Raw genomic sequence first — 20,466 nt, forward strand, 5'->3', positions numbered from 1 at the left:
GCACAGGCTGAAAAGGCCTTGTAAGACCTTCCTATATATCTAGACAATGAAAAATAAGTTCCATGAGAGCAGGGCCCAGCTGGTCTTTTTTATAATGGCATACCAACAAAATACAGGGATGTTTTTGGAAATGTCAAGTACTTCTATTCAGATGGAATGCTGGGCACATGAAAAATTATAGTGGGGATAATATTAGAATGGCCAGATGGAGACAGAACATGGAGAAGGGTAAATGTCATGGTATGGATTTGAGCATTTTTCCCATATTAATCAATAGCTGATGAAGGTGTTGCACTGGAAGGTGATGGAGGAGGGCTGGGTTCTTCAGTCTATCATTTCTTATAGCATATGTTTTGTTTTATTCTTCACTTAAACGTACATAAATGCACAGGTGGACTGGAGTATTTCAGTTATGATGCATATACTACACTAAGAGAGACTCTTTTTCTCAAGTCATAGTTATGAGCCCTGAGAAGAACTAATGTCAATGATCTTACTTTGTTTTAGTGAACAGAATGGGGATTTAGAAAGAAAGTCAACTCTTCTGAAGTCCAAAAAGCCTTGGATCTTTGGCTTTCTTTCTAGGTGTGAGTCCCTGAAATCTGGAATTTGTTAAATGCTAGGATGTCTTAGCCAACAAGATTGGGCTGTTTGGCTATTTCCAAGATGACTATAGTCAATCAACATTTGCAGAAAACAACTACAAAACATCATCAATTGGTATAGCTATAGGTACAGAAACTGTACCTATTCTCAAAATGAATTGTCTCAAAAATTTTCAAAAAGTATAATAGTAACTACAACCATTGTGCAAGTTTCCATTTATCACCAGTTGACTTTGTTGACAAATTATATTTGTTAAACATGCTTGCAGATAAACCAAAAATGGATTTTCCTCTATGCCAGTTTATATTGTGTTATGTGTTTTTAAAAATATGTGAATGTATATTAATGAAATTACACTTATATGAAAATGCATTTGTTTCTGTCTGAAAATTCAACGGAAATATGAAAATTAGGACAAATTGATTGCTGTGTTCTATCAGTTATGGCTGTGTCATGGGAAGAAAATGAGCTTTAGAGTTGTGCCTTCTAATTTGAACACTTGTGAGCTATGGATATCTGGTAACATCACTTAATATTCAAAGAAATATTCAAAAATTAAAGTCATTTAATTTATCTTGACTTCAGAATATTAGCTATAAAATAGAGATGACATTAGCTATAAACCAGATTTATATGAATAAATAAAATGTGAAAAAATACTTTGCATATTGTTTTGCTAGTAGAGAATATAGACAATTTTAGCTGTCATTTGATTCCCTTTCTATCCTACATCAGAGAGCTGTTTTAAATTATATTTTAAAAAGACTATTATTGGAATTTATTCTTTCTTACTGACATTTATGTGTTGTGCTATTTATTTTTTGATAAAATCAAATGAATTTGAGGCAGCTTACACTATTAAAAACAAAATAATTATTAAAATTATTAAATTAAAATACAGAATAAATCTCACCACAAACATTAAAAAATTAATGATATGAATAATTAATGTTCTTTACTGTAGCTTTCAAAACCATACACAATATACAATAAAATTTGCCTTTCCATGCTTATTTCATACTTCACAGTATCACACATCTTTTGCTCCAATCAAACAAGACCATTTAATAATCCCTATGTAGCTCATTGACTTTTCTTCTACCTGAAATACTTTTCCTCCTCTCCAAATCTTCAATAAGAGCTCAGTGAAGATGCTAATCTCATTCATACAGATCTTCAGACAGTCCCAGATCAAATGTTTCCTTTTCCTCTTTGCTCTCCTCTTAATTCAGTCTTTAGGAACCTCCAATAAGCATAATGCTACCTAGCCTTGTTTGTTCACTTGCCTTAGCTTCTCTTCTCCCCCTGACTAGTATAAGAGACAGTAATCATGGTTAAACATGGGTTGGGGAATTTACTTTTTCTCCCCTGCAGTATCCAGATAGTATTTTCCTTTTTGCATTGTTATTTATTAATTAAATTGTACTAGATGCAACCCGAAGCATGGATATAAGGGGCAGATTGACTGGTGCTCCAGGGGTGAGATATCTGGATAAAGAAGGTGAAGGAATTAGCTAAAAAACATATACTCATACTCCATGGACATAGACAATAGTTTGGTGAAGACCAAAGGAGGTGGAGGAGGTAGGCAACGGGCAGATGCAATTATGTCAACATTAAACATTAAATAAATAAATAAATAAATAAATAAATAAATAAATAAATAATACTAGATAGAAATATAATACTGTCATATTTGAGCTTCCTGACAGCCAGAGGGAAAAAGTATAAGTAATTTAGTTGTCTACTAAATAAAGCATGGAAAAGTCATTTGAAAATACTATATATTTTATTCTGATTTCTAGGATTAACTTATCTCATAGATCATTATAATGTTTTTACATGATAATTGGACAATAAGTGAAAATATAATTCTTAAAATACTTTAAAATCTTTGTTAAAACTGGATATACACAAGAAGAAGAAAAAAGAATCTAGATGTAGTTCTTACATCCCTCATAAAATTAACTTAAATTACAGAACAAAATATAAAATGCAAAACTATAAAACTTCTCAAAGATAATATAGGAGAAAATCTAGATGATACTGGGTTTGTTGATGACTTTTTAGCTACAACACCAAAGTCATGATTCATGCAAGAAATGTTGATAAACTGGACTTCATTAACAAAACACAATGTCAAGGGAATTAGAAGCCACACACTTGGAAAAAATATTTACAAAAGACCCATTTGCCATTTAAAATATATAAAGAAGACTTCTACCCTGGTTTCCTTGGTAATCTGTCAGTGGGAGGTCCTTGTTCCCGGTCCCTCGCATTTTTCAGCCCCCGCCGAGCCCTACAAGTCTCAGCTATGCGTGAGTGCATCTCCATCCATGTTGGCCAGGCTGGTGTCCAGATCGGCAATGCCTGCTGGGAGCTCTACTGCCTGGAACACGGCATCCAGCAAGATGGCCAGATGCCAAGACCATTGGAGAGGGAGATGACTCCTTCAACACCTTCTTCAGTGAGACGGGTGCTGGCAAGCATGTGCCCAGGGCAGTGTTTGTAGACCTGGAACCCACAGTCACTGATGAAGTTCGCAATGGTACCTATTGCCAACTCTTCCACCCTGAGCAGCTGATCACAGGCAAGGAAGATGCTGCCAATAACTATGCCCGTGGACACTACACTATTGGCAAGGAGATCATTGACCTGGTCCTGTACCAAATTCAGAAACTGGCTGACCAGCACAGGCCTTCCGGGCTTCTTGGTTTTCCACAGCTTTGGTGGGGGAACTGGTTCTGGGTTCACCTCCCTGCTGATGGAACATCTCTCCATTGATTATGGCAAGAAGTCCAAGCTGGAGTTCTCCATTTACCCAGCCCCCCCAGGTCTCCACAGCTGCAGTTGAGCCCTATAACTCCATCCTCACCACCCACACCACCCTGGAGCACCCGATTGTGCCTTCATGGTTGACAGCGAGGCCATCTATGACACCTGTCGTAAAAACCTTGATATTGAGAGCCCAACCTACACTAACCTTAACTGCCTTATTAGCCAGATCGTGTCCTCCATCACTGTATCCCTCAGGTTTGATGGAGCCCTGAATGTTGATCTGACTGAATTCCAGACCAACCTGGTGCTTTATCCCTGCATCCATTTCCCTCTGGCCACATATGCCCCTGTCATCACTGCTGAGAAAGCCTATCATGAGCAGAAATAAGCAATGCATGCTTTGAGCCAGCCAATCAGATGGTGAAACGTGACCCCCACCATGGTAAATACATGGCTTGCTGCCTGTTGTACCGTGGTGACCTGGTCCCCAAAGATGTCAATGCTGCCATTGCCACCATCGAGACCAAGCACAGCATCCAGTTCGTGGACTGGTACTTCACTAGCTTCAAAGTTGGCATTAACTACCAGCCTCCCACTGTGGTCCCTGGTGGAGACCTGGCCAAAATGCAGCGAGCTGTGTGCATGCTGAGGAACACCACAGCTATTGCTGAGGCCTGGGCTCGCCTGGACCACAAGTTTGACCTGATGTATTCCAAGCGTGCCTTTGTCCACTGGTACGTGGGTGAGGGCATGGAGGAAGGAGAGTTTTCTGAGGCCTGTGAGGCATGGCTGCCCTTGAGAAGGATTATGAAGAGGTTGGAGCAGATAGTATTGAGGGAGAGGATGAGGGTGAGGAGTACTAACCTGTCAGCTGCGATGTTACACTCCAGTGTCTTGGGATTGTCTTATTTCTGTTGTTCTGTGAAGTCTATTGTATCCTAAACTTTGCAATAAAGTTGTTTTTATTTTAAATATATTTGTGCACTTGGGGGGAAGGTGGGTCCCTCAGCCCGGCCTGTGCCCTCTCGCAGTCTGGGACCCCTCAGGAAATAACGACCTGCTGGCTTAGGCCTGCTCCCGGGTGGCAGAGGGCAGGCCCAATCCCTAGGTGCAGCCCCTGATCGGGCTCAGAGCAGGGCCTATTGGGGTGTTGGAGCGCCGCCCCCTGTCATGCACAGAGCAGGGCGGATTGGGAGGTTGCTATGCCACCCCTAGTCACGCTCAGGGTAGGGCCGATAGGGGGGTTGGGGCACCGCCCCCTATCACACTCAAGGCAGGGTCGATGAGGAGGTTGCGGCACCACCCCCTGTCACGCACAGAGCAGGGCCCATCAGGGGTTGGGGAGCTCCCTCCTGTCACTCAGAGAGTAGGGCCGATAGGGGAGTTGGGGCACCACCTCCTGTCACCCACAGAGCAGGGCCGATCAGGGGGTTGGGGCGCCACCACTGTCACACTCAGGGCAGGGCCGATGGGGAGGTTATGGCTCTACCCCATCACACACAGAGCAGGGCCCATGGGGGGGGGGTTGGGGCACCCCACCCTGTCACACACAGAGCAGGGACGATCAGGTGGTTGAGGCATTGCAACCTGTCCTACACAGACCGCAGGGCGATCAGGGGGTTGGGGAGCTCCCCCGTATCAGGCACAGAGCAGGGCTGATCAGGGGGTTAGGGTGTCTTCCCCTGTCACTAACAGAGCAGGGCGGATAGGGAGGTTGTGGCCCCACCCCCTGTCACACACAGAGCAGCAGGGCAATCAGGGGGTTTGGGTGCTGCCCCCTGTCATACTGATCCTGGTGCTGGGAGGCATATTACCCTTTTACTATATAGGGTAGAGGCCTGGTGCATGGGTGGGAGCTGGCTGGTTTGCCCTGAAGGGTGTCCTGGATCAGGGTGGGGGTCCTCCTGGGGTGCCTGGCCAGCCTGGGTGAGGGGATGATGGCTGTTTGTAGCTGGTCACACACCCTTCAGGTGGGGGTCCCCACTGGGGTGCCTGGCCAGTCTGGGTGAGGAGCTGAGGGCTGTTTTCAGGCTGGTGGGTGACTGAAGCTCCCAACCGCTCCTTTTTTTCTTTTTTTTTTTAATTATTCTGGGCCAGCTTTAGCTCTGAGGCTCCAGCTCTGAGGCCTCTGCTGCTAAAAGCAGGTATCTGGTTTGTTTGGGTTCTATAATCGAAACACTGTATCAACTCCAGCTCTGAGATCTGGGCGGGTTGAAAGCAGGTTTCTGGGGTTTTGTTTAGCTTCTATATTTGTAACAATGTTTCAAACTGCAAGCTCAGAGGCCGGCACGGCAGGCGGGGAACGTTGTTTTCCTCCATCACTGAAGCAAGCAAGCCTCATGTTCGCTTCAAGCTGCCTGGCTGCCGTCCACCATCTTGGCTGGCAGTTAATTTGCATATCGCCCTGTTTAGCCAATGGGAAGGGTAGTGGACGTATGGCTAATTACCATGTTTCTCTTTTATTAGATAGGATTGCCCATACTTGGAAGCAGCCAAGATGTCCCCCAGTAGCTGAAAGGATAAATAAACTGTGGCACATCCATACAATAGTATATTATTCAGCACTAAAAAGAAATGATCTATTGAGCCATGTAAGGACATGGAGAAACCTTAAATGCATATTGCTATGTGCAAGAATCCATTCCGAAAAGGCTACATACTGTACAATTCTAACTATATGACATTCTGGAAAAAGCAAAACTATGGAGATGGTGAAAGCATTAGTGGTTGCTAGGGGATGGGGGTGTTCTGAGGGGGAATGAATAGGCAGAGCAGAGAGGATTTTTTGAGCAGTGAAAATATTCTATATGATACCATAATGATGGATTTATGTCATTGTACATTTGTCCAAACCCATAGAATGTACAACACCTAGAGTAAACCCTAATGTAAACTATGGGCTTTGGGTGACTATACTTCATCAATGTAGATCCAGCAATTGTAGAGATGTTGACAATGGAGGAGGCTGTGCATGTGCTGGAGAAGAAGCATATGGGAAATCTCTGCACCTTCCCATCAATGATAGTATGAATCTGAAACAGCTCTTAAAAAGCACACACACACCCTGATTGGTTTGGCTCAGTGGATAGAGCATCAGCCTGTGGACTGAAGGGTCCCAGGTCCCAGGTCAAGGGTATGTACCTTGGTTGCAGGCACATCCCCTGTAGGGGGTGTGCAGGAAGCAGCTGACCAATGTTTCTAATTCTCTATACTTCTCCCTTCCTCTCTGTAAAAAAATCAATAAAATATATTAAAAAAACAAACCAACAGTAATTCAGAGAAAATTAGTTTAAAAAACAAACACACACACACACACACACACTCACACACACACTCACACACGCACTCACACACGCACTCACACACACACTCACACACACACTCACACACACACATACACACTCACACACACACACACTCACACACACACACACTCACACTCACACACTCACACACACACACACACACACACGCACTCACACACACACTCACACACACACTCACACACACACATACACACTCACACACACACACTCACACACACACACACTCACACACACACACACACACTCACACACACACACACTCACACACTCACACACACACTCACACACGCACTCACACACACACTCACACACACACACTCACACACACACACACACACACTCACACACACACACACACACTCTCACACACACACACACTGTTTTGGGAAGGCTACTACCAACAACAAAGAATCTTTGTAAAAATGAATTCCTCTTAAGTTACACATGTTCCAATTTTAACTTCAGGAAGATGAATGACATTGTTCAGCAATGTTATGTCCTGATTATTTTTCTTAACATAGGTCAGAGCTTGGAGAATATATAAGAGTAACTGGTTAGCTTGTCTCTTTAAATCATCCCTTGCTCAAGTCACTTTTGACAAGCCCTGGTTATTTGCAGTCAATTTGTAGTGTAAGTTTCTGACAAGTGCCCAAAGCATTGATATCGATGCTGCTGATTAAAGAGCACTACAGTCATCTTACATACCAGATGTGCAGCTGGCAGAGTTTATAAAATCTTCTGGAATGTATGAAGCTCATTTTGCATTCTCACCCAGATAGAAAGCCATATAATTTTCAGAAAACATAATGGTAAGATGTAGAAGGGTAGGTATGTATCTGTGTGTGGGCAGGAAGGGAGGACTTGGGAAGGAAGCAGGAAAGGGAGAGTATATTGGGACCTTCAAGTCTGCACAAATATTTGTATTAAACACTCATTAGATATCTCAAAGTTTCATACTTCAAAGTATGTAAGAGAAAATTATGCTCTAAAATACTACTTTTTAAATATTTGAAAGAATACAAAGTAGAAATTTATTGCTTTGACCAGAAAAGTATCACAGATTGATTCTGAAGTAATAGAATAGCTACTGTTTTAAAAACCTCATTTATTAGTAATAGGCAAGCACATTTATTTGGCTTTGATACTTTAGCAAGAATAAAGACCTACCACTCATTGACTTTCTTCTCTTTTGTTCTTTTCAGCAATAAATGTTAGATCAAGTGTTTTAAAATTAGTGGAACTCCTGAACACACAAGCAAAATTTCCTTTGCTTCCTCCTTCCTTTCTTCTTTCCTTAGTACCTACTACACTGGTCAAGATGCAGGGCAGATAATCCATTATACACAAAACCAGCTTATCATTGACCTCTTGTATAGTACTTAACTATTTTCATTATAAAAGTTTTGTCCTAGCCTACTAGCTTAACAAAGGAAAACATAGGAGATTTGGGTATTCTTTTCATGGCAACAAAATCAATAAGCATGGCTGGGCCCTCCCCCATCATAATCTCTTCCATTCCTAGACTTTCACTATGTATTGCTGGCCTCATTAATGCTCTTTGTTATTCTAGTTTCTGAGCCTTCCCTCCTCCTATGACCCTCTCTCTTAGGCTAGCCTTCAAACTGCTGAGGGAATTGGCAGTCTTAAAGTGCAAACTCCTTTGGGAAGATTATTCTATTTATTGCTGTATTTAAACTAAATAAAACGGAAACAGCCTCATAGATACAGGAAACAACCTGGTAGTTACCAGAGGTGGGTAGAGTTGGGGGTAAGCAAACAAAATTAGTAAAGGTGAGTAAAATGTTGAAATTTCCAGTTATAAAATAAATAAGTCTTGGGGATGTTCAGTATAAAAATATAGGCAACAATATTGTGATAATTTTGTATAATGACAGATGGTAACTAGACTTACTGTGGAGATAATTTTGTAATGCATATAAATAAAACATTATGATGTACACCTGCGACTAATAGGATATTGTATACAAATATATATATATATATATATATATATATATATATATATATATATTCACAATTTTCCTAACTGTTGGGTTAACACACGAAGGCAGAATTCTGATTACACATCTCAACAGTTCACTACCACCCATCCTTCCCATAAAACATTCCAGGCTCATAGCAAAGGCAGTCACTTTTTTCCCCCCTCTATCTCAGCCAGGCCTGAAATACATATATCATTGTTCCTGATTCTTGTTCTGAAACCCCAAAGCCATCCTATAAATGTGTGACCTATGCCATTACCTCAGACATTTCTAGGACCTATTTTCTGCCACCTTCTATACAAGGCCACCTATGCTTACTATTTGCAGAGTCAAATTATGTACATTTTCCCTGCTTAAGGCATCATAAAATTTTACATAATAACTAAGCTCTCACACAAGCTTCAGAAGAAGAAGCTAGTGCCTCTCGATCAAGGACTTTATACCTAATGAGGTGGAAGTATTTGTGAATGCCTGAAATCATAACATGATTATCTTTAACAAGAAACTTGGTTTGTTTGGAAAATGCTTTTAAAAAAAGTTCTTGAGGAAAAATTTTATTTGTAGTAATTACAAACTAATTCAAAACACTTTCCCATTGAGGAGTGGTACTATTGAGTGCCTCATGGGGATAAGGATGAAAACTGGGGACCAGACCCAAGAGAGTAGGTATAGCACCAGCAAATTATATGCACTCCATGAAGGTGAACTGAGAAGTCGTATGGCCCTGGCAGAGATGAAAACCTCGCTTTGAAACACTTCAAATTCTGAAATCAGATTAAAGAGACTGTAGATTTCTAGAGTCAGACATGTGGCAGATAGAAAAGCCTGTCATCTGTGGAGAAAGAGAACGTTCTTGGTTTGTAATTATTTTTTAAATATCATGCCCAGGCCTCAAAGTAAATTAACCAACCACAAAGGGATTGGACAGCAAGTGCCAAAATGAAAAGAGGGGCTTAAGGCTTTTGCAGTTGTAAGACGAAGATTGTAAATATAAATTGCTATGTTAAAGGAGATAAATAGGATTAGTGAGACTTTAAGGAGAGAATTAAAAGCTAAATAAAATATATTTTAAAATAAAATTATAGAAATTTTAAAATGTAATAATTAAAATGGAGAATTCTGGAGATGGGCTTAGCAGCTGATTAGACTTATATGAAAAGGGAAATTAGTGAGCTGGAAAAGAAGCTAAAAGAAAATATCCAGAATGAATCTCAATAAGAAAACTATGGAAAATATAGATTTTTAGAAGGAAAAAACAGAACCAAATAATTTAGGACAAAAGTGATAACAGTTCAGTGGAAAGTTTGGTCTTTGCAATAAATGGTACTAACCCCCACTATACATAAGACTCAATTCCAGAAAGACAGCAAAAGTAAATAGCTATGGTAAAATAATAATCCATTTTAAAGGAAAATATAAGGTATATCTTTTTTTTTTAATATATTTTATTGATTTTTTACAGAGAGGAAGGGAGAGAGATAGAGAGTCAGATACATCGATGAGAGAGAAACATCGATCAGCTGCCTCCTGCACATCTCCTACTGGGGATGTGCCCGCAACCCAGGTACATGCCCTTGACCGGAATCGAACCTGGGACCTTTCAGTCCGCAGGCTGACGCTCTATCCACTGAGCCAAACCGGTTTTGGCATAAGGTATATCTTATAAACTTGAGGCAGTCATAAATTTCTTAAACAGTAAATAATAAATCTCAGTATAAAGAAAAATCAATGGAAAAAATATCCTCGGGTGAATATTAACAACACACAAACAAACAAACAGACAATGAAAATAGTCAATGCAATCTTAAATAACAATGATGAAGAACTTGCTTTAACAGCTATTGAAACTGTTAAAAGGCAAAATAAGGCGCATTAAAGTTTTAAGAGTTAATTTAAGCAAAATTGATTTGAATTGGTCATCATCTAACCTAGGATAATAGAAAGGAGCTTTGAGGAGCTGTACAAAATGACAGGCTTTTAATGGCAGAAGGGAGCAGGAACAGGGACGCTATATCAGGTAAAAACGTGGGCTGGTTATTGCAAGGTCATTTTCTTTTAATGGGATGGCGGGGCTCTATGGGGCAGGTCACCTAACTACTGCTGATCAGGCAATCTATTTCTGAGAGAGCCAAAACTGTGATTAAGTGAAGTCTTGGTTTAGTGTGGATTTTAGCACAAGCAACTCCATTTTGGGTCTGTTGTCTTGTTTTTAACACCCCACCCCCCATGTTTGATAAGACTTTACACTCACTGAGATATGTTATAAAGTATTTAAGGCATACAGAGAACAAACTGATGATTGCCAGAGGAAAGGTGGGGTTGGGAGACTAGGTGAAAAAGGTAAAGAGATTAAGAAGTACAAATTGGTAGTTACAAAATAGTCATGGGATGTAAAGCACAACATAGATAACATAGTCAATAATAATAATGTAACAACCATGTATGGGGCTAGGTGAGTACAAGATTTATCAGGGGGATCACTTTGTAAAGTACATGATTGTCTAACCACTATGCTGTGCACCTGAAACAAATACACAATAAGATTGAATGTAAACTCTTAATGAAAAATAGCACTTAACTTTTAAAAATTAAGGCATACGTGCAGCTTTCAGCTACTTCTCTGAACCTATCTCTGTGTGGCATTCACAGGTCACTAAGTCGAGGTTCACGTTTTTTGTTTTTTTTTAATATGTTTTATTGATTTTTTACAGAGAGGAAGGGAGAGGGATAGAGAGTTAGAAACATCGATGAGAGAGAAAAACACCGATCAGCTGCCTCCTGCACGCCCCACATGGGGTATGTGCCCGCAACCAAGGTACATGCCCTTGACCGGAATCAAACCCGGGACCCTTGAGTCCGCAGGCCGACGCTCTATCCACTGGGCCAAACCGGTTCTGGCAAGGTTCACGTTTTTTAAGTTGGTCCTTCTCTTTGTTGTTGTCCTAGGAAGATCATTTGCTTGGTCCTTAGCAGCTGCAAACATGAATTTAAAGCTTTTGAGAGAATATAGCACACCAAATAGTATGATGAGGCATATTGCATTTTTTAAAAGAGTTTATTTGAGCAAAAAACAATTTGAATAGTGCAACCTCTAACATAACATAGAAAGAAGCTCCCAGGAGCTGTACAAAATGAAAGGAACTTTTCCCAGGCACAAATGTGGGTTGGTTATTGCAAAGTTACGTTTCTTTTCTTTTTTTCTTTTTTTAAATATATTTTATTGATTTTTTACAGAGAGGAAGGGAGAGAAATAGAGAGTTAGAAACATCGATGAGAGAGAAACATCGATCAGCTGCCTCCTGCACATCTCCTACTGGGGATATGCCCGCAACCCAGGTACATGCCCTTGACCGGAATCGAACCCGGGACCCCTCAGTCCACAAGCCGACGCTCTATCCACTGAGCCAAACCGGTTTCGGCAAAGTTACGTTTCTTTAGGAGATGGATGGCAAGGGTCTATCAGGTGGTTTACCTAACTAGCACTCTGCTGGTTCCAGTTTGCACATTATGTTTAAGATTCCATTTCTGGGAGAATCAACACTGTATGTAAGTAAGTACTGGTTTGGCGACATGGTGCTTAACATAGTGACTCCATTTTGGGCCTGTTGTCTTGTTTTTAACAAGACTTACAAAGTTATATAAATACAGTGTGATATTGTTACAAAAATATAAACTGATCAAAGAAAACACACACACAAATAATCCAGAAGCAGAAGCACACATACATGGACACCTGGTTTATTACAAGGTTAACATTACATATCTCTTTTCAGTAAGGTTGCTGGAGGGTTTAGTTACCTGTCTTTTTAAACAAACTAGCACTTATAGCATTCACAAAAAATTATTTCAGGCATATTTAGATTTCTAAAGGTGAAAGGCTAAATAATAATGCTTCTAGGAAAAGAGACAAGACAATGCTGTAAAGGCCTTGGAGGGAAAATTACTTAAATAGGATACTGTGATGCTGTGATTTATAATAAGTGTTATACAAAGTGCCGAGATCTGAGAAAACCTGTATTACTTGTGGATTCCAAAGAAATGACCCAGAGGATTGGTTGTGAAAAACATGGGTTTATTAGGACTTAGGTGTACACTGGTGGTGACCGGCCAGTGAAGTTTTCCACAACACAGGCTTTCCCAGCAGAGTTATACAGAGTACAGAAAACAAGGCAAACAGGGGAGTGGGAAATGCGCACATACAAGCTGTGTGAGATCAAAACACAAGTTTCGTTTCTGCATTGTTTACAGACCAGGCTCACATCTAGAAGCAGTTTTTGCTTGGCCATACCACGTAGCTGGCCAGCCTCCCAAGGTCTCACAGTCTGCTTGCAGATGGCCTTCATCATATTCCCTCAGGGTGGGAGAGGGAGTTGGAGCTTGGGAAGGGGCCCACGTTCTCACATACCACACAATAAGAAATATATACTTGGTCTTACATGGTTTCCTGGCACATAGCTCCCCAAACCCTTGTGATTTCCTAAGTGATTAGAGCAATAAGGGCATCTTCTGTTACATTCTTTTTTTTGTCCTTAGTTCCTGAAATGACTTCAGAGACCTCAAGGTGAAAGAAGCATCTTTTGTTATTCATAACAAGTCCCTTTCAACCACACTTGATTTTATGTTTTTGAGGTGACTTTTGGAAAACTCTAAGGATGGGAGAGTGGTTGCCAAAGGAACCAAAGATGATTAGAGTGTTGGGACTTTCAGTCTATTCCACCACCCCCCAAGATGCTCAACCCCTGAGCCACACTGGCCAGGGTCAACATATAGTTTTTAAAATCTGTTCTTAGCAGTGTAGCCCCCATCCCTACTCCTCTGTCCTCCCTGAGTTCTGTGAGCCATCCAATGTGCTTAATATGTTCTGTTTCTCTTATATTAGACAGAAATAGGGCTTGGTTGGGGTTTTGGGGTAAGTATAGTCAAGTTCAATCTAACTCTTGCCAATCTATCCTTGCACCTGTGGAGTTAATGTTACTGGAAGAAAACACGCACACATACACAGGCACACACACACAGCTTAGTCATGCTTGAAATTCATCACTTCAATTGCCCCTAATGTGGGAGCATTTCTGATTTATAGTAGTTAAATTATAATTTATTTAAATAATCCCTTATTGTCAGACTGTAAATTGTTTCCAATGTTTTACCTATAGAAAGATTGCTGTTATAGATTATCCTTATTATATTATCCTTATTATATTTATAGCTAAATATTTGCCATGGCTATAATGATTTCCTTTGACTAATTTATTTTCTAGAAGTGGAAATCTGATTCCAATTACAAAAGAGTGACTTACATAAGACCAACATGTCTTATGTTACAGTTATTACAACTCAGCAAGATATAAAGCACAACTTGTTTGAGGCGCTGGAATACAACCAAAGCAGTTACGGACAGAAGGAAGTCATGCAGCATTGTAAGAATGAAAGAGCATAAGGCGAGTTACACATTTAGTTGGCTTTCCTCCTGAGAGTACCTTAGAAATTTCCTGCTATATGAGGTAAGGGAACCCACAAAAAAACAAGAGTCTTACCAGACTTAGGAGACAGAAGATAATGTTTGAGTATTGCAGAGAGGGTACAAATTGAGTGGCCATATCCCAAAGAAGGAAGGCTTCAGAATCTCCTACTGATTTTCCTTAAGATACTAAGGATTCCTAATTATGCATGTAAGTAAACCAATGAAAAGCAACAGTAGGGAGGTGGGGGGGGGGGCGGGGGGGGGGAGGGGAATGGAGATTTTAGAATCTGTCACAACTAAGGAAAGAGATTAAAGTTCAAGTTCCACCAAATCAAAAGGATTCACTAAATGACTAGGACATTTCACTCAGTTCCCAGAAGAGCTGTAAGAGAATAAGGACAAACTAGAAAAAGAAAAGTCTTTTTAAAAAGCACAAACACAAATAAAAACAAATAAAAACTGATGTAAACTCATGAAGAGATTAAGGTAATCTGATATTCTGTTTTCCACAAAAATATATTTGTAATCTACCTTTTTTGGAAGTTGATTACATTAGCCATATGTTATACATTTAAAAAAAAATCTCCCATATCCAGTATGAAATAAAAAAGAAATATAGGACTAATTAAACAAAATAAGGTGAAAAACAGAAAATTGAAATAGATTCTTTGGTGAATCAAATATTGGAATTAGAAAATTTTAAATGATACAATTGATATATCCTTCAAGAAAATAGAGGAAAATGGAAAACTTTAGTAGATATCTAGAATACACACACACACACACACACACACACACACACACTGTCAAATGGAAACTCTACAGGTAAAGAATATAAAGACTACAAAGACTATAACAAATAATTTACTAGAGTAGTTTATTAGCAGATTAGAAATAGCAAAACATAAAATAAAATAAAATAGTAAATCAGGTCATATAGCAATATCCAGAGCAATGCATGGGAGGAAAACACATTCAGAAAAAAAACAGAGACATGGAAAATAGAGAGGAAATATTTAACACTAGAGGCCCAGTGCACAGATTCATGCACCAGTGGGGTCCCTCAGCTTGGCATGAGCCCTCTCACAATCCCAGATCCCTTGCAGGATGTTGGACTGCCGGTTTCGGCCCTGTGGGTATCGGGTCTAAATTAGCAGTCCTACATCCCCTGAAGGATGTAGTAGTGCCCAAAGCAGCAGCCAGGTTGGGAGGAGCCCAAGCCCCGGGTGGATGCCACACTGCTCCTGCTCATCCTGGCCGCACTGTGCCTGCCACCACTGCCACTTGGTAGCACTGCAACAGAGGCAGGAGAGACTGGTGTCACTGCAGCTGTGCTTGGCAGCTGTGAACCCAGCATCTGGCCCCCATCGGTCAGCTGAGCAGAGCTCCCACTGTGGGAGTGCACTGACCACCAGGGGGAAGCTCCTACGTTGAGTGTCTGCCCCCTGGTGGTCAGTGAATGTCATAGCGACAGGTCGACCCGTCGTTCGGTCTTTCGGTCGCTTAGGCTTTTATATATATATATAGATATGTTCAATTAAAGAAGCAAACATTGAAGAAATGGTGGCTAAGAATTTCCTAGATATGAATAGATATCAAGCTACAGATTTGAGAAGGTCTACAAACATCACATCTATAATAATAAAAGCATAATATGCTAATTAGACCAGATGTCCTTCCGGACGTCCTTCCTTCTGGACAAAGCTGCAGTGGGCAAGGGCAGAGGTGGCAAAGGCCCCCGGCCGTGGTGGCAGCAGGCGGGGGCTGGGGCCAAAGCCCTTGCACGAATTTTGTGCATTGGGCCTCTAGTAGTATAAATAAAAAGAAAACTATGTTTAAAGACATCATAGTGAAACTATTTAAAGCAAAGAGAGTTTAAAATCTTAAAAGACAATGGGGGGAGAAAAAGAAAAGTTGAATAAGTGCAATTGCAGGATCAATTTATGACTTTTTAAAGATTTCTCCAGAAATTCTGCACCTTTTCCCTACATCTTTGAAAATACTGTCACAAATCTTGTTGGGACTTTATCATTCTTAGTAGTAGAATCTTTAAACCTCCTTAGTATTTATTCTGTGTTGTTTCTGACTGATGAATAAAGCTGTTGGAAGTTGTGGAGAGATTCAGCCTTTCTGAAGCTTCTCATGAACTTGGGGCTTTTTAAAAATTAAAGATCACCTTATAATTTAGATATTACTAAGTTAGTGTCCCATGCATACTTAAGCCAAATTATGACTATATCCACATAAAGTTGATTTTATTGGTTTCCACATTCACTTTTTTAATTTCAAAGAACAAAACTGCAGGAACTCTTAATGTTTGCATTACTTATATACTGTGTTGTTGTTGTTTTTAATTAAAGTTATACTCATTCATATCATGGTCTATACATTATAGTTCATTTTCTAGGTAATTGTTACATTATTGCAGCTTTTGGTTTCATACCATGCCTTCAGGTGTCCTTGAAAAAAAGTGCTTTCATCTCTATGGATTCAAATGCCCTTCTTCAGCTCTGTGGGTAGCAATTATGGTGTCCTGTATCAGCTGCTGTCTTTATATAGGGATCCCTAAGAAGCTGAGATGCAGTGATTCTACCCTGATAACTTAGGTCTGGCCTCATTCCAAGCCTTAACTGATGGAGACTCTGTCCTGTATTAGTATTCAGCATAGAGCAAAGCATTTCTCATAAAACAGTCCCACAGAATGAAAATGACCCAGTGTTGCAAGCCTCATAGCAAAGTGGAAATACCTTCTGGACCAGGCCTGAGGCTCGGTGCCACGCTCACTACTTTCCCTTATAAGTAATTTCCTAAGATACAGACTAGGCTCATTTTGAAAATATAAAACTCTATTAAATATATACAATAAACTGAAAAGACAGGGTACAAAATGTTATGTGCACACATTAGAATTATAAACAGAAAGACTAATAAAAGCAAATGAAGAAAGCCTGGAAGGAACTCCACCAAAATAATAATACTGGTAGTTTGAATACTGAAATAACAGATAATTATTTTTCTTTTCATCATTTTACATATTTTCTAGATTGTAGTTATTTTACCTTTATAATTAAACAATAAATTTTCTTCAAAAAATATGTTAAAACAACTCTCTGATAAATATTTTGACAACTTACTTTTATAACCTCCATTTTTTAGCAATAGACCTCAGATTATAACACTGGGAAGCCATAGTTAAGATTATAACGTTAATAATCCAAATGAAATTTCTGTCGTTATTTTTTGCTTATTTTGTAATATACTTCTTTTAGCACCTGTACAATTCCAACCTCTTAATTACATTTTGCATGACTGTCAGACAAAGTCATTGCAAGCAGGTTTTTGTATATGCATTTTTCTTAAGCTTGATTTAGCAATCCAAATGTATTTGGAACACTGCATTTAACCAACCAGGAAGGAAAAGTGATTTAACTCCAAGTCATCAAGGAATGGAATTTTCAAGTTATAATTATTATTATTTTTTTTCAGAGAGGAAGGGAGAGGCAGAGAGAGATAGAGAGATAGAGAGATCAATGACAACAGAAAACAGATCAGCTGCCTTCTGCACGCCCCACACTGAGGATTGAGCCTACAACTCAGACATATGCCCTGACCGGAATCAAACTGTGATCTTCTGGTTCATAGGTTGATGCTCAACCACTGAGCCATGCTTGCCAGGCTTCAAGTTATCTTTTTTAATCTTCCTGTTGCCTTAATCACCAAAAATAAGGTTAATTTATCAAAAATATGTGAAGATCTCATGCATTCTCTAGCTAATCCTGTAGACTAAAATGGGTAAATATGAAAATTGAAAACCAATATGAAATATTATTTCTTGCAAATATCTTATTTGACAACAAAATAGATGTAAAAATAGGATCAAAGGCTTTTATATGCATTTAATCTTTGTTTTTCCCCAATGTTATTTTGATATTAACTTTATGTAGTTTGAATTAATGTAGAAAATGTCCACAGCACTTTAAGTTAGAATAACTTTTATCTTTACCTGCATTACTGGAAAATATACTCCAGTTATCTTTAAGTTAAAATAAATTTATGTTTTGAAATAAATTGCACATAATGTTCTTTTCTTAAAGATGCTAAGATCAGGAACTGCAAAAATAGCTCCCATTGAGACAGGGCAGCTGTACAGGTAACTGTCTTCCCATGGCAAGGTCTGAAGAATATTTGTTTGCCCTTTTGACAAGTTTATACCCATTTTCAAGTTTACTTTGAGCCCTGCGATATGTGTTAAAATAAAGTCTTTTCTTACCTGGGATGAGTATGCAAGGGAACATCCTATTCTGGGCCATTATTTGCTCACTAAATAAAACTGAGCAAGTGATGCCGAGCTGAGTGAACACTTTTGTATGATTCCAAACTAACCTTATGCCTTGGAAGGAAATGTGGCTTAACTTATGCTTCTCTGGGTTTTTGTAATCATGTCCTACTTCACAGAATCATAGATAAGTTGTCAGAAGAAAATTCTAATCCAGGCATTTTAGGGTTGAACTTAATTTTCAAAAATCAATCTTATGTAGTAGCCAAATCTATAAAAGGATATAAGCAGACCTCCTGCATTGATTAAGGGACTTTGGGCAGCGCCTACAATTCACTGGTTCCATCCCTTCTTTTTCTGTGGGGGCTGTTGAGTATTTCAGCAGAACAGAAGAGGTCTTCCGAACAGATTGCAAACCACAAATCTAATTCTAATCTCATATTATAGACAAGTCAACAAAGCTACTTGTCAAGGTTACAGAACACAAAGCCTTGCACACATGTGGTCTCAAAATATAGTAGAGGCTATATTAAACAGCGGAAGAGGCAGACCTACAAATCTGGAGCATTTTCCCCATCAAAATTATGGTTGTTGTTTAATGTTCGCTTGTTTTTTGTCTGAAAGTTTTCCATTTTCTTGTGTTTAAAGCAAAATGTAAAAGGAGAAAGGTTATTATAAAAATCAGCCCCCAAGAGCCTATGGGTAGACTGAGAAACTTAACAAACAGTTTGGAAGAGATGTCATAATGCTATTTTAAGGGAAGTACAAAAATTCTATCTAAGTACCATCACTACACAGATCTGGTGGTACCCTGGCTGCCGCTGGAACCACGGATACTTCTTTATGTACAAAGAGGCATTCACACAGTAATAATTTCCACAGAATAAGAGCCCTGGCCAGCTCTAGATTGGGTTGAAGTCATGCTGGATCTCCAGAGGAGAGGAAATATCATGTAGAGTATACATTAGCTCTAAAATGTAATAAATCAGAAGACATAGAAAGCTCTAGTGTCAGGGCCAGCCTGACAGGGTTGAGTGGGGCTGAGGCAGGGAGGTGGGAATTGAGAAAAGAAAGAAAGACAGAACAGCGGGGTCGGGAGGACTCCAGTTCTCTTGATGAACTGAAGCGAGTTTATTAGCTATACAATCCTATTTATACACAACACACTGAATAGGAGGTCTGTCAAGAGGAATGTATTCTTTGTTCCTCTTAATCTCTAAGGGAGAGAGACAGCAGAAGGACAAGTTCTCAGTACAGTATATCTCAGTAAATAGTTACAGACTTCTTGGTAAGCTATGAAAGGCTGTTCTCATTCTACAAATGTTGCTCTCATTCTATTGATAATCGACATCCAAACGAGTCCGGAAAAACTGTGTGGGTAAGGGTCCCAGCCTTGCTAGCCCCTTCATGTGCAAGGACCTTGGCAGCTTACATCTGGCCCCCAACACTCTAGGACTCCTAGTTATTTTTGATTGCTTAAACATTACAGTGTGTAGTGGCATACATTTTTACTTTATATTTGTTAAAATGTGATTTAATTAGACCTCCAATGCATTGTATCAGAAGAAGGCACTTACCCTCCCTAGACTTCAGCTGCCCCACTACTCAGGAGTTATTATATAAGCATTTAGTAGTAATATAAAATAAGCTACCATTGTATCAAAAATTATGCTTATTAGAATAATCATGTGAAACCTGTAAAGAATGCAATGAGACTTTTGCTGCTGGTCTTCACAATTTCTCCTAAAGTCTGAAAGCTGAGACAATGAGGGACAAGCTTTGTTGTTTATCTGAAGAGAAGCAACAGATTCATCCCCAAGTGGCTAAACTTATCCAGCAATCAACACCTGGATTCCCAATAGCCAGTGTAAAAGGTTAGAGATTTGCTAGAGAACAAAGTCAGGGAAGGAATGTAGCGGGTACATATATAAGACTATCCAATTTCTTCTTCTCTCCAGTCAGGTAAGGACATCTCCCAGGAATCACCCAGATTTGGTGTATCTGTCAAGAGGGAAT

The 20,466-nt window shown here is 39.6% G+C and overlaps 1 pseudogene; it reads left to right on the plus strand.

The window, feature by feature from the left end:
- Window positions 1-2,828: 2,828 nt before the first annotated feature.
- On the plus strand, window positions 2,829-4,353 carry LOC118651653 (annotated as a pseudogene).
- The last annotated feature ends 16,113 nt before the right edge of the window (window positions 4,354-20,466 follow it).

The sequence above is a fragment of the Myotis myotis genome, unplaced genomic scaffold (assembly GCF_014108235.1).
Source record: "Myotis myotis isolate mMyoMyo1 unplaced genomic scaffold, mMyoMyo1.p scaffold_m19_p_3, whole genome shotgun sequence".
Classification (NCBI taxonomy): domain Eukaryota; kingdom Metazoa; phylum Chordata; class Mammalia; order Chiroptera; family Vespertilionidae; genus Myotis; species Myotis myotis.